The following is a 14,199-nucleotide window of genomic DNA, read 5'->3' as shown; positions in this document are numbered from 1 at the left end:
CTCCCGATTGCCCAACGCATTAAATTCAAACTACTAACACAGACATACAAAGCCATTCATAATGCTGCCCCAAACTACCTCACCGACCTGATACCCAAATACCACCCAACCCGTAATCTTTGCTCCTCACAAGACCTCCTACTTTCTAGCTCCTTGGTCTCCACCTCACACGCCCAACTGCAGGACTTCTCCAGGACTTCCCCCATCCTCTGGAACTCACTACCCCAATCCATCAGACTGTCACCTACCCTCCTCACCTTTAGGCGCACCCTGAAAACCCATCTCTTCAGGGAAGCCTACCCCACCCTCACCTAACAGCCGATCTCCTCCACTCCTCCTACCACTCCATCCCCCACAGCCACTTCTTCCTGTACCACTATCCCCTCCCTCCTGGATTGTAAGCTCGAAAGAGCAGGGCCCTTGAACCCCTCATGTTTTGTTTTGTTACTGTATTGTCTCATGTTCTGTCCCCCACTATAATGTACAGTGCTGAGCAAACCTTTTAGAGCTATATAAATACTGTATAATAATAATATTATAATAATAATAAAGGGATTCAGCACATCTCAGGGCAGCATTACTCGGCCCCTAGGGGTTACAGTAAGGCAGCATTGATTAGTTCTTACACACCAAATGATGTTTCCCTGCCTTCTCCCCCTTATTGCTACTGTAATACCTCCTGTCTGGCTTTTCCTCTGAAGGGTTACCACTCCTGCTACTACCTCTGGTTTTCCTGGTTGAATGATGGATAAAGGGATTCAACACATCCCAGGGCATCATTACTCGGCCCCTAGGGGTTACATTAAGGTGGCATTGACTAGTTCTTACACACCAAATGATGTTCCCCTGCCTATTCCCCCTTACAGATACTGTAATACAGCCTACCTGGTGCTTTCCTCTGAAGGCTTTCCACTCCCTCCTGCTGCTGCCGCTGTTTTTCCTGGATGAATAATGGATAAAGGGATTCAACACACATCCCAGGGCATCATTACTTGCCCCTAGGGGTTACATTAAGGTGGCATTGATTAGATCTTACACACCAAATGATGTTCCCCTGCCTTCTCCCCTTACAGATACTGTAATACCTCCAGTCTGGCCTTTCCTCTGAAGGCTTACCTCTCCCTCCTGTTACCGCCTCTGGTTTTCCTGGTTGAATGATGGATAAAGAGATTCAGGGATTCAACACATATCCCAGGGCATCATTACCTGGCCCCTAGAGGTTACAGTAATGCAGTGCTGATTAGTTCATAAACACCAAATGATGTTCCCCTGCCTTCTTCCCCTCCCTCTGTCAATGGTATATTAGTTTTTGTTACTTTAATAGGTTTCTGTGCTCCAGTGCAGGTGGGAATGATGTTCGCTGCCCCCTCACCCCACCCCAGGGAGGCAGCATTGATTAGTTACACACCAAATGATGTTCCCCGGCCTTCTCCGCCTTACAGCTACTGTAATACCTCCTGTCTGGCACTTTCCTCTAAAGGTTTCCCGCTTCCTCCTGCTGCTGCTTTTTTTTTCCTGGTTGAATGCTACAGTGATTCAACACATCACAGGTCATCATTACTCGGCCCCTAGGGGTTACAGTGAGGCTGCATTGAGTAGTTCTTATATGCCAAATGATGTTCCCCTGCCTTCTCCCCCTTACAGCTACTGCAGTACTTCCTGTCTGGCAATTTCCTCTGAAGGTTTCCTGCTCCCTCCTGCTGCTGCCACTGGTTCTCCTGGTTGAATAGTAAAGTGATTCAACACATCCCAGGGCACCATTACCCAGCCCCTAGGGGTTCCAGTAAGGCAGCATTGATTAGTTTTTACACGTCAAAAGCCTCTGGTTTTCCTGGTTGACTGATGGATAAAGGGATTCAGCACATATCCCAGGGCATCATTACCTGTCCCCTAGGGGTTACAGTAATGCAACACTGATTAGTTCATAAATGCCAAATGATGTTCCTCTGCCTTCTTTTCCTCCATCTGTCAAATTTGTATATCGGTTTTTGTTACTATAATAGATTTTTGTGCTCCAATGCAGGTGGGAATGACGTTTGCTGCCCCCTCTCCCTGCCCCAGGGGGGCAGCATTGATTAGTTCTTACATGCCAAATGATGTTCCCCTGCCTTCTCCCCCTTACAGCTACTGTGTAATAAATACCTCCTGTCAGAAGGCTTATCTCTCCCTCCTGCTGCTGGTTTTCCTGGTTGGATGCTACAGTGATTCAACACATCCCAGGTAATCATTTCCCGGCCCCTAGGGGTTACAGTAAGGCAGCATTAAGTAGTTCTTACACACCAAATGATGTTTCCCTGCATTCTTCCCATTACAACTACTGTAATACCTCCTATCTGGCCATTTCCGGTTTTTCTGGTTGAATGATGGATATAGGGATTCAACACATATCCCGGGGCATCATTACCCAGCCCCTAGGGGTTACAGTAATGCAGCACTGATTAGTTCATAAACACCAAAAGATGTTCCCCTGCCTTCTCCCCCTCCATCAAATTTGTATATTGTTGTTGTTTTTGTTACTTTAGTAGATTTTTGTGCTCCAATGCAGGTGGGAATGACATTTGCTGCCCCTTCTCCCTGCCCCAGGGGGGCAGCATTGATTAGTTCTTACATGCCAAATGATGATACCCTGCCTTCTCCCCTTTACAGCTACTGTAATACCTCCTATCTGGCAATCTCCTCTAAAAGCTTCCTGTTCCCTCCTGCTGCTGCCACTGGTGTTCCTGGTTGAATGATGGCCAAAGTGCTTCAACACATCCCTGGGCATCATTATTATCTGGGACAGCGCCATGGGAAACCAAGGGGGAGGGGTAAACAAGGGTAAAGAGGACTGAAGTTCCTTTTAACTACAACTGCTTCTCATCCCTGGGGCCCCAAATGGGTCCCATAGCAGCTGTACAGGCTGCTATGGTGGTAGTTCCACCAGCATAGGATGCCAGAATGAGCATTCCAGCTCTGGGACGTAGGGTGGGTCCGTGGCATTTTGGTATTTAGTTCAAATGCTGGAACATCTCCATGGGAAACCACGGAGGAGGGCCAAATGGGCACCATAGTAACTGTGCGGACTGCTGTGGTGGTAGTTCCACCAGCATAGGATGCCGGAATGAGCGTTCCAACTCTGGGACGTAGGGTGGGTCTGTGGCATTTTGATATTTAGTTCAAATGCCGGGACACCTCTATGGGAAACCACGGAGGAGGGCCAAATGGGCACCATAGTAACTGCGCAGTCTGCTATGGTGGTAGTTCCACCAGCATAGGATGCCGAATGAGCGTTCCAGTTCTGGGACGTAGGGTGGGTCTGTGGCATTTTGGTATTTAGTTCAAATGCCGGGACACTGCCATGGGAAACCATGGAGGAGGGCCAAATGGGCACCATAGTAACTGTGCGGGCTGCTGTGGTGGTAGTTCCACCAGCATAGGATGCCAGAATGAGCGTTCCAGCTCTGGGACGTAGGGTGGGTCTGTGGCATTTTGGTATTTAGTTCAAATGCTGGGACATCTCCATGGGAAACCACGGAGGAGGGCCAAATGGGCACCATAGTAACTGTGCGGACTGCTGTGGTGGTAGTTCCACCAGCATAGGATGCCGGAATGAGCGTTCCAACTCTGGGACGTAGGGTGGGTCTGTGGCATTTTGATATTTAGTTCAAATGCCGGGACACCTCTATGGGAAACCACGGAGGAGGGCCAAATGGGCACCATAGTAACTGCGCGGTCTCCTATGGTGGTAGTCCCACCAGCATAGGATGCCCAATGAGCGTTCCAGTTCTGGGACGTAGGGTGGGTCTGTGGCATTTTGGTATTTAGTTCAAATGCCGGGACACTGCCATGGGAAACCATGGAGGAGGGCCAAATGGGCACCATAGTAACTGTGCGGGCTGCTGTGGTGGTAGTTCCACCAGCATAGAATGCCGGAATGAGCGTTCCAGCTCTGGGACGTACGGTGGGTCTGTGGCATTTTGGCATTTAGTTCAAATGCCTGGACACCTTCATGGGAAACCACGGAGGAGGACCAAATGGGCACCATAGCAGCTGTGGGGGGTGCTATGGTGGTAGTTCCACCAGTGTAGAGTAGGATGCTGGAATGAACCTTCCAGCTCCGGGACATAGGGTTCCCCTATGCGTCTTCTGGATTTAGTTCAAATTCTGGGACAGCCCCTAACAAACCAGGACAGTTGGGAGGTATGTGAGCTGGGGAGGGGGTTATGGATTGGCATTGGGTCCAGCTTAAATTTAGGCTTTAAAATTTAGGCTTCTGCCCCTTCAACCAGCCAGGTTATAATGTCAGCACTACAAAAGCTGCGTTTGCTCAATGAGAGCGCAGCCATAAAACCGCAGCGCCTATAGAGCGCCTGTCGGCCTATCAGCATGCAATGATAGCAGCTGCCTGGACTTGTTGTTTACTTTCCATCTTTTATAGCTGAATTCCAGACGATGGCAAATATTAACAATGAATTCACCTTGAGTGTGTGTACACATGACGCCGATACCTCCAGCTAAAAATAAGCAGGTGCACAGCAGAGGTCACCCCAACATGCACGCCAATCATGTGGGTGCGCCAATCCCACCAACAAAAAAGTGACAACATTGGCCCACTGATCTTAGATGACGTCATCCCGGTCCTGAGCAATTCTTGAGCAGATCCAGACAGTCCTAGTGAACGCTGCCTCCTGGGAGAAAGAAGCAGACAGGTTAGGAAAACTGGGCCCATAGCCACAGTTAGTCATTGACCCAAGAGAGTAAGGATATGGAATTTGCCCAACTAGCCAGGCAACTAGCATTTTTTAGAAAGAAGCCAGGATGACAGGTTCACTTTAAAGCTGACCCCTCAGACTTCACTTCAGTCTTGCACAGTTCTACAGGCTTCTCCTCTGTACTGAAATGACTTTCACTGCACACTGTGAGTTTCTCACAATGTGCATTAGAAGCTGCAGTAAGTCACAAAAAGTCAGCCTCATTTCCTGGCTGTAGGCCGCCCAATATCATCTAGTGATTTGCTCCCCAACCTGACCGTGCCTGGCCTGCCCTTTTCATTTGTTGGATTTCAGTTCTTTCAGTCATGGGGGATCAGCATGACGTGTGTATCACTTAGCATGCAAATACAGTCTGCCTGGGAACACCCAGGGCTGTGGATAAGGGGTTCCCCCAGTCCTCGTGTACGGGGCCCAAGGCAGCTGGGTGAATTTGAGGTGGGCAGGGAGGGTGATTGGTATGGTGAGAGGAGGTATTCACTGGAACGGATCCCCTGTATGACTCTCTCTGCAGCAGCTGAAAGCCGGCTTCTTCTCCTCTCCCTCCCACCGACTTTCAGCTGCTGTAGAGAGCCATACAGGGGATCGGTTCCAGTAATTGCCCCTCACCACACCCATCACCCTTCCTGTGCACCATACGTTTCCCCCTGCTGCCCAGCCCCCCGTATGACCTCACCCCCACAGTGCTGCCAGCTTCCCTCCTCTCCTTTCAGCAGCTGCATGCACACAATAAGATCTTTCAGGATGGAGAGTGGGGGAAGGGTTCAGTAAATACGGCACATTTACCAGCCCCTTTCTTTCCTGAATGAACACAATGAGTGATCAGTACCAATCACTCACTGTGTACATTCATAACTCAAGCCTAGTATACTATGGGTTTTTTTTGGAAGGGGGACCCCTGCCAGGTTGGCTGTATGGGGCCCCATGGTTTCTAACAGCAGCCTTGCCCACACCTCCAGACTGACACCCATTCTTCAAGGCTTTTTAATATTTGCAAAACTCCTCCCAAGAGTCAACCCACTAGGTGCATCAGGACTGGGGGCTCTTGGCAGGAGTATTGAGGCAAGGTGCTGTATTGTTTTCAGGAAGTTACGTACAGCAGCCTGCTGACCCCTCCCACCAGCCACAATCTGTCTGCATTGGAGACAAAAGCACAGAGACCCAGTGATGATGTCATGGGATCTAAAATAAGATATGTGAAACTGAAACAGAAACACTTTCATAGAAAACTTTATTAGTATGATGATTAGTAACATACAGTATAAACGTCATCAAAAAAGCTGAAGTCTGGGCATACATAAATCAATGCAGCCCTGAGATCATTAATACATACTTAAACACATTTTTTTAAATGCAGGCCTGGATGTTTCTTGGTATCAGCCTCTTGCTCTCCTGTACTGCCGAGCTCAGACTTGGAAAAGGAGAAGCGACACAAGAAGCCAATCAGTTCATGTGCTGTCAGGAAGCATGCTGATAAGAGGAGAGGGCAGAGTGACAGAGAGATGAGCTCATCACTGTGCTGCTTCTCCTTTCACTGACCAGTCACAGGCTGGTGATGGGCTCATGACGTCCTCAGAGTGCTGAATGATTCTTGCCATCCTTCAAAGCAAACTGACTGTGATCATAACGCTTCAAGATCAAGATCAGGGTTTAACATCATTGGTTAGTAGCAACTCATTACTTCGTATCTATCCAGTCAACACGTAGCACTACATCAGAGTCCATGTACATCAGATGTGTTCTCCAAGATAAGGTTTACTTCTGCTGCTGGAAAAGCCTGTCAGGGGACTGGTATGTTCTTCGTACAAAACTTCCAGGGGCCATCTTGGGGGAGCCTGACAGAGGACTGGTATGTTCTCAGTACAAAACTTCCAGGGGCAATCTTGGGAAAGCCAGTCTGAGGGCTGGTATGTTTTTCGAACAAGACTTCCAGGGGCCATCTTGGAGAAGACTGTCAGAAAACTGGTATGTTCTCCGTAAAGACGTCCAGAGGCCATCTTGGGGAAGCTTGTCAGAGGAATAGTATGTCCTTCATACAGGACTTCCAGGGGCCATATTGGGGAAGCCTTATGTCCCTATTGGATACAAGGTATTCCAAGATTTTGGTGGCCATGTTGGATCCAGAGGGGATATATATCCTCCACTAAAGCCATGGGTACAACTGCAGTGTGGGAGTTGGTAGGGTGAGGACCTTGCTTGTCAAGGACAGCTAGGTTTAGTGCAAGGAAAGACTCCTGTTGTATAGGTATAGTTAAGGGAGCTTTCCAAACGTGCTCGTTTTGATCCTAGACCAAGTAAAAGGCACCCCACCTCCGCTGTTCAGATACTGGTCAGGTGGCAAAGTAAAAGAGAAACTAAGATGCCTCCCTTGTCTGAGTCCCATTGCACGACCACAAGGAATCCCACTTAGGGAAGCAAGCCTCTGGTAGCCAATTCACTCAAGAATTGCATAAATGTGGTATTCTAGAATTTTTTCCCATTAGGTGTCTTTCCATTGAAATCCAGGTGAACATTTATTGGAATTATCATTTGCCACTGTTGAATATTCAGCATAAAAAATTAGAAAATTTAAAAAAAAACTGTTCCCTTTGCATGACAGCCATACACCTGCCCACAGACCTGTTCACTAAGAAAATTGAACATCAGCTATAAAATGGCTGAGGGTGTTATGATATAGTAGATGATGTGGTGATCAGCAAAGATCATCTGTAATTTCCCTACCCACCCTTCACTTCTGGGGACAACTTTACAGATTTGGATTTTAGCTCATTTTCTTTCCTGGTGAAATAAAAGTGAGAATCTATCTAATGGTGACTCAGACAGCAATATAAACTAGACAGGGGGTTCAACCCTTCCCCAACGTATCCAAAAATAAAAAAAAAGGTTTTGCCTAGAGATACACATTTGCTTTATATAATTATCTCATTGGTTCTCAACTACTGGGCTGTGTCCCATTGCCAGGCCACGGCCTCCCTCCTCCCAGGCCTCCAGCTAGCTGCAGATCCAGTAACCTTCCACAGTACCTCCCAACTCCCATAGTGCCACCCAACCTCCCATAGCAGCCTGCAGTACCCCTCAACCTCTCACACTGCCCAAAGTCCCCCCCCCTCAGCTTGCTGCAGAGCCTCCAGCCCCCACAGTGCCCCCAACAATGTTCCACAGTGCCCTCCAGTCTTCTGCACTACCCTTGCACAGCCCCAACCTCCTGAAAAGACCCCATCCCCCTCCAGAGATATCATCCCTCACAGTTGCTACCAGCTCCTTTCCAAAGCCTCATCCCCTAAAGGGCCACCAAATCTGCTGCGGAGTCCCATAAGGTTTTTGGAAGAATTTACGGAGCCCTGGTCTCAATAAGGTTGCAAACTACTGACTTGGGAAATAGGACTTGCAATTGTCAACCAAATGATATGCCTTTGTTGGCCTACTGGCCAAAATCTGTATCATACTCAATGGAAATCTCATATTGTACTTTATTCCATAAAACCTCCATGAAAAAATACTGTATATTGAAGAAAAAACTTTAGATAACCTTCAGAATCAACCAGCATCTCTCCATCACAAGTTGTCTTGGCCTTGTATGATGTATGTGTGCTACGTGCCACCAGCCAACACGGTGATATTGTAGAACGTCTTATCAATTCACACCTTTTCTAAACAAATTTCAGTATCATGGCTGCTGGCTGCTTGAGTAATGTTAACTTCGATGTTGTTACTTTATTTTTCTAGGTATGGCAGTATTGGATGCTTCCCTATCACAAGTAGGAACAAGGAATAATATTATCCCTGGAACGTCTCCAAGTAATTGCTACGGGTTTGATATATGCCACTGGCCACGGTTCAAGTGCAAGTCGTAAATCAGAAAAATTAACTCCGGCTCTTTGATGATCGGAGACAACAATGTTTATTTCTCATTCTCAAGACTAATTCGGCTTCTCGGTGAGGCACAAGGATTCCAGGAACTATAAGGATAGAGTACATTAGTCCTGTCATTTAATGTCACCATGCGGAGATGTTGCCTCGTAGAATGATTAGGACATGGTCGGTTCCACCTCTGGACATGTAACAATGAGATGCATTCAGTCATGCCACAGCATTTTCCGGGCTCGGGTTGGTCATGTATCGCTATCATGGCTAGGATTAAGCAGTTCAAGCAAATTTCCAGCAGATTATTCAATCAGCATTTCACCCGGGTGCAGTGATCCAAACCATGGACTTGTAAAGGGGTCCTTCAGACCCTTTAGTACAGGGGTTCCCAAAGAAGAATTTCAGGTATGGATATTTTATACCTAGTTACATTGGTCCAGCAATCTGCACTCCATTAGCTTCAATAGAGGGTGGGTGAAACATTAGGGGGTCCAAAAAAAACCCTGATGTCTGATTAAAGAGAACTTGTCACCAAAAATGCATCACATCTGAGACTTTTTGTCCCCTATGTCAGGTATCACTAAATGGTGGACTGCAGTCCCGACCCAGACCGAGTGACAGTCCTGTTCAGGCTGCTACGGCCGTGCCATTCAGCTGCCTGTGTGTCACTGTCACAGCAGGGTAGAGGGTGGGAGAGGTGGAAGGTCTGGACAGAGGCCTGCAGCAGCCCCACTTTTCAATTTAACAAGCGGTGATTGGTTGCTATGACACAGGGTGGTCCTAGCAACCAATCACCCACTCATTCAGGAAAAGTTGGAGTGCTCTCGCCCTTCATCCAGACCTGTCACACCTCCTCTGACCTACTGTAAAGGTGGGACTGGAAAGAGGGGGTGAGATGTAAATGTGGGTGCTGTAATCTTTAGGAAGGCTGTAATGTTAAGGGAGTGCATGCGATGTAAATTGGGGGCTGTCAAGAGAAGTCCCCCAAGGGAAGGGGTAGCTTGCTATGTAAAGGGGAGGACTGCTATGTAAAGGGGGGCTGTATTGTAAAGAGCAGTGCTGTTATGTTAAGGGGTGGGCTGTGATGTAAAGAAGTTGGACTGTCATGTAAATGTTAGCGCTGCAATGTAATAGGGGGTTATAATTTAATGGAGGGGCTATGAAGTAAAGAAGGGTGCTGTGATGTAAAGCGGGACTGCAATGTAAAGGGGGGACTTTGGTGCAAAGGAGTGACTGTGATGTAAAGAAGGGCACTCTGATGCAAAGGGGGGAGCTTCTATATAAAGGGGGACTGTGATTTGAGTGGGGCTGTGATGTAAAGGGAAGCCCTGTGATGTAATTGGGGGGGACTGAAAAATGAAGGTAGGGCTGTATTACAAAGTGGAGGGGGGGCTGTGATTTGAAGGGGGGGGGGGCATTGTGATGTAAGGACAGGCCTCTATGAAGTAGAGGAGGGGGTTCTGTGATGTAAATGGGGGGAACCGTGATGTGAGCAGAAGAACTGATGACACTGATGTAAAGAGGGCACTGTGATGGGGGAACGAGGACACTGATGTAAAGAGGGCACTGTGATGGGGGAACGAGGACACTGATGTAAAGAGGGCACTGTGATGGGGGAACGAGGACACTGATGTAAAGAGGGCACTGTGATGGGGGAACGAGGACACTGATGTAAAGAGGGCACTGTGATGGGGGAACGAGGACACTGATGTAAAGAGGGCACTGTGATGGGGGAACAAGGACACTGATGTAAAGAGGGGACTGTGATGGGGGAACGAGGACACTGATGTAAAGAGGGGACTGTGATATATAAGGGGGCACAGGGGCACTGTGATGCAAAGGGGGGAGCTTCTATGTAAAGACGGGACCGTGACGTGAGGGGGGCTGTGATGTAAAGGGGAGCCCTGTGATGTAATGGGGGAGACTGAAAAATGAAGGTAGGGCTGTATTACAAAGAGGGGGGGGGGGCTGTGATGTGAAGGAGGGGCATTGCGATGTAAGGACAGGCCTCTATGAAGTAGAGGAAGGGGTTCTGTGATGTAAAGGGGAACTGTGATGAAAATGAGGGGAACTGTGATATGAACAGAAGAACTGATGACACTGATGTAAAGAGGGGACTGTGATGTGAAGAATGAATGAGGACAATGATGTAAAGAGGGGACTGTGATGTGAAGGGGGGAACGAGGACACTGATGTAAAGAGGGGACTGTGATGTGAAGAATGAATGAGGACAATGATGTAAAGAGGGGACTGTGATGTGAAGGGGGGGAACGAGGACACTGATGTAAAGAGGGGACTGTGATGTGAAGAATGCATGAGGACAATGATGTAAAGAGGGGACTGTGATGTGAAGGGGGAACAAGGACACTGATGTAAAGAGGGGACTGTGATGTAAAGGGGGGAACGAGGACATTGATGTAAAGAGGGGACTGTAATATATAAGGGGGCAAAAGGACATTGTTGTAAAGGGGTCTGTGATTTAAAAGAGAGAATGAGGACACTGATGGAAAAGAGTGCTGTGATGTGAAAGGGGAAAGGAAGACACTGATGTATTGAGGGCCATAAAGTGAAGGGCTGGCTGTGATATAAAGTGTGTGTGTGTGTGTGGGGGGGGGGTACTGTGATATAAAGATGGGCCTCTGACAAGTAAACGGTGTGGGTTTTGTGATGTAAAGGGGGGCTGTGATGTAACTGGGGGGAATTGTGATGTGAAAAAGGGACTGAGGACACTTATGTAAAGAAGGGACTGTGATATATAAGAGGCACAAGGACACTGTTGTAAAGGGGTCTGTGATTTAAGGGGGAGAAACGAGGACACTGATGTAAAAGAGGGCATTGATGTGAAAGGGGGAATAATGACAGTGATGTAAAGAGGGGCTGTGATGTAAAGGATCTAAGTTATTATTATTCAATACCCCTCCCCCATGTGATGAAAAACAAAGCTTAGTGTAAAAAAATTGAAGACACACCAAAGCACTTAAGCTCCCCCCAAACTTTTTTGAGCCCCCCCCACCTACGCATATGAATATAAACACATGCACCTCCAGGGGCACCTATGCAGAAACACATTGACACGGGTTACATATCGTTGTGCATACCAGAATGAGAACAATAATTATTCACTGTAAACTGATGATCTTTGGGGGTTTTAAAGGGTTGCCTATGACAATGTAGGGTTCTGAAGTTTGCTGCTGTTCCACTGATGCATGCAATTTTAAGCCTTGACATGTTGGGTATCTATCTACTCATCACTACCTTATCTTTTATATTTTACCCAGAAACTGGGTAATATTTTGAAATTTATGTGCCCCAAAATTTTGCACTCGATAAACCAGGGGCGGACTGATAACTCATGGGGCCCCTGGGCAATAGGGGATCATGGGGCCACTGTGTCCTTGCCCAAACTCAAAAAACCTATGAAAAAGGTACCAAATGGTCAGTCCGCCCCTGCGATAAACCATTGCGTTAATATTGTGTGGCATAGAAATTTGGAACTACCACCGTTTTATCCCCAAGGTTTCTGCTTTCAAAAAATATATACAATTTTTGGAGCTTTAACTAATCTTCAGATACAAAATAATTTTTTTAAACGTGTGCAAAAAACACAAAAACGGCTGTGGCAGCAAAAGGGTTAAAACATAGAGAAAGGTACATGAATCGCAGAGATGTACGGAATATGGTTTAGTTGTTACCTTTCCCGACATACGCTTTGAAAGAATTCCTGGTGATCCCGACGGGAAGGAGCTGTGTTCATGGGTGACAACTGTCTCCCGTTTGCTCTCGTGTGTTGTCAGCTTTTCATATGCTCCCCTGGTGGACACTACATGTGAGTGCGCCGACACAATCCACTTCTGTCACTACCAGATATCTGGTCCAGGATGCGCACTGGCGCTGGAGCGAGCGCATGTAGACAGGGAGTGGCTGAAGAGAGAGCAGGAAATCAGCAGCAAAAAAAGATGAAAAACAGGTAAAACTGTATTTTATGTGCTTTTGGTAAACTAAATGTCATCCTGTCTGGGGTATGAGAGATGCGGCACTTTGCACATCCTCATCGCCCTGTGCATTGAACACGCAGACGAGCTTCTTTTAATATAAACCAGTTCACCTCCCGCCGGCCCCCAGAGTCTCATCACCGCCTGGTTTTCCAATAAAATAATTACTGTAGATCAATGATGAAATCAGCCCGTCTCTTCCACTGAAGATATAAACTGCCACAGACATTGACAGTGCATAAATAGAACACATGAATCACACCCGGGCACATCGAACCAATCATTCTTCCAGTATGTAGGAGGGATTTATCACCAGCCAATATATGAAATGTCCCCGGCTACAAATTACCGCTCCGAACATGCTCTAAGAATTCATTACAGGAACATCCCGCCATTGGAAACCAGACCTTCATCTATTGTCACTGCACCCTTCAATACCTGGGCTGATATAGGGCTGTATACACATGTATGAACCAAGACTGGATTCCCGGTGTGAATAGAAAGCAAATGGGGACAGAAAATCATTTTACTAGCTCTTCTACCTAGTCACGTACATTATTTACTAATGAGGGCCAAACACAAAATGAACAGGCTGCATGTAATCTGATCCCAGAGGAGCTCCTTATACTAGATGATCTATATCTGTCCATACACTGCCATGCATTTTGGAGACTATCTATCTATCTCTGTTTTTCTATCTATCTATCTCTGTTTATCTCTCTCTGTCTGTCTGTCTGTCTATCTATCTCTGTTTATCTCTTTCTATCTATCTATCTATCTATCTATCTATCTATCTATCTATCTATCTATCTATCTCTGTCTGTCTGTCTATCCCTCCCTCTTTATTTCATCATGTGAGATGATAGAACATACTGTTCTGGATTCCCTGTAGCTCTTACAGGAACCTGTATTTTAAACAATCATTGATTGCAAAACAATCTTCCCAGAAATGGTTTGTATTGCTTTATGTGTAAAGTAACAAAAATGACCCAAATGTTCACTTTTCACACCAAAAAGTATATTTCGCTGTGTCGCTGTGTGATTGTCATAGTATTCACACACCCATCACAAACAATCCCTTCAATGTATCTGTTTATTTCCTGTGGTCGTTAGCTCCCTCTAGGGTCTCACTGGGAGAAATATCAGATGTGGCACAAGTCCTTTTTAAAGGAGGGTTGTAAGTATCACAAATATGGAGCTGATTGGGCAGCACAGTGGCTTAATGGTTAGCACTTCCACCTGGCAGTTGGTTCAAATCCCAGCCACGGCACCACCTGCCTGGAGTTGGCATGTTCTCCCTGTGCCTGTGTGGGTACCGGGTACTCTGGTTTCCTCCTACACTCCAAAGATATGCTGAGAGGTTAATTGGCCCTAGTAGGTGTATGTATGAATGTGAGTTAGGGACCTTAGATTATATACCCCTTGAGGGTTAGGGACTGATGTGAATGTACTAAATATATGTAAGGCGCTGCATAAATTGATGGCGCTATATAAGTACCTGAAATAATAATAAAAATAAAAGGGCTGAAGGAGCAGTTTGCTCTAACAGTCTGATGTAATGTGTCTCCAGTCTATGACTATCTTCAAAAGCATGT

This window comes from Staurois parvus, unplaced genomic scaffold, assembly GCF_062004578.1.
Source record: "Staurois parvus isolate SC_StPar_1 unplaced genomic scaffold, SC_StPar_1.0 ptg001830l, whole genome shotgun sequence".
Lineage (NCBI taxonomy): Eukaryota > Metazoa > Chordata > Amphibia > Anura > Ranidae > Staurois > Staurois parvus.
This window is presented reverse-complemented; position numbering follows the sequence as displayed.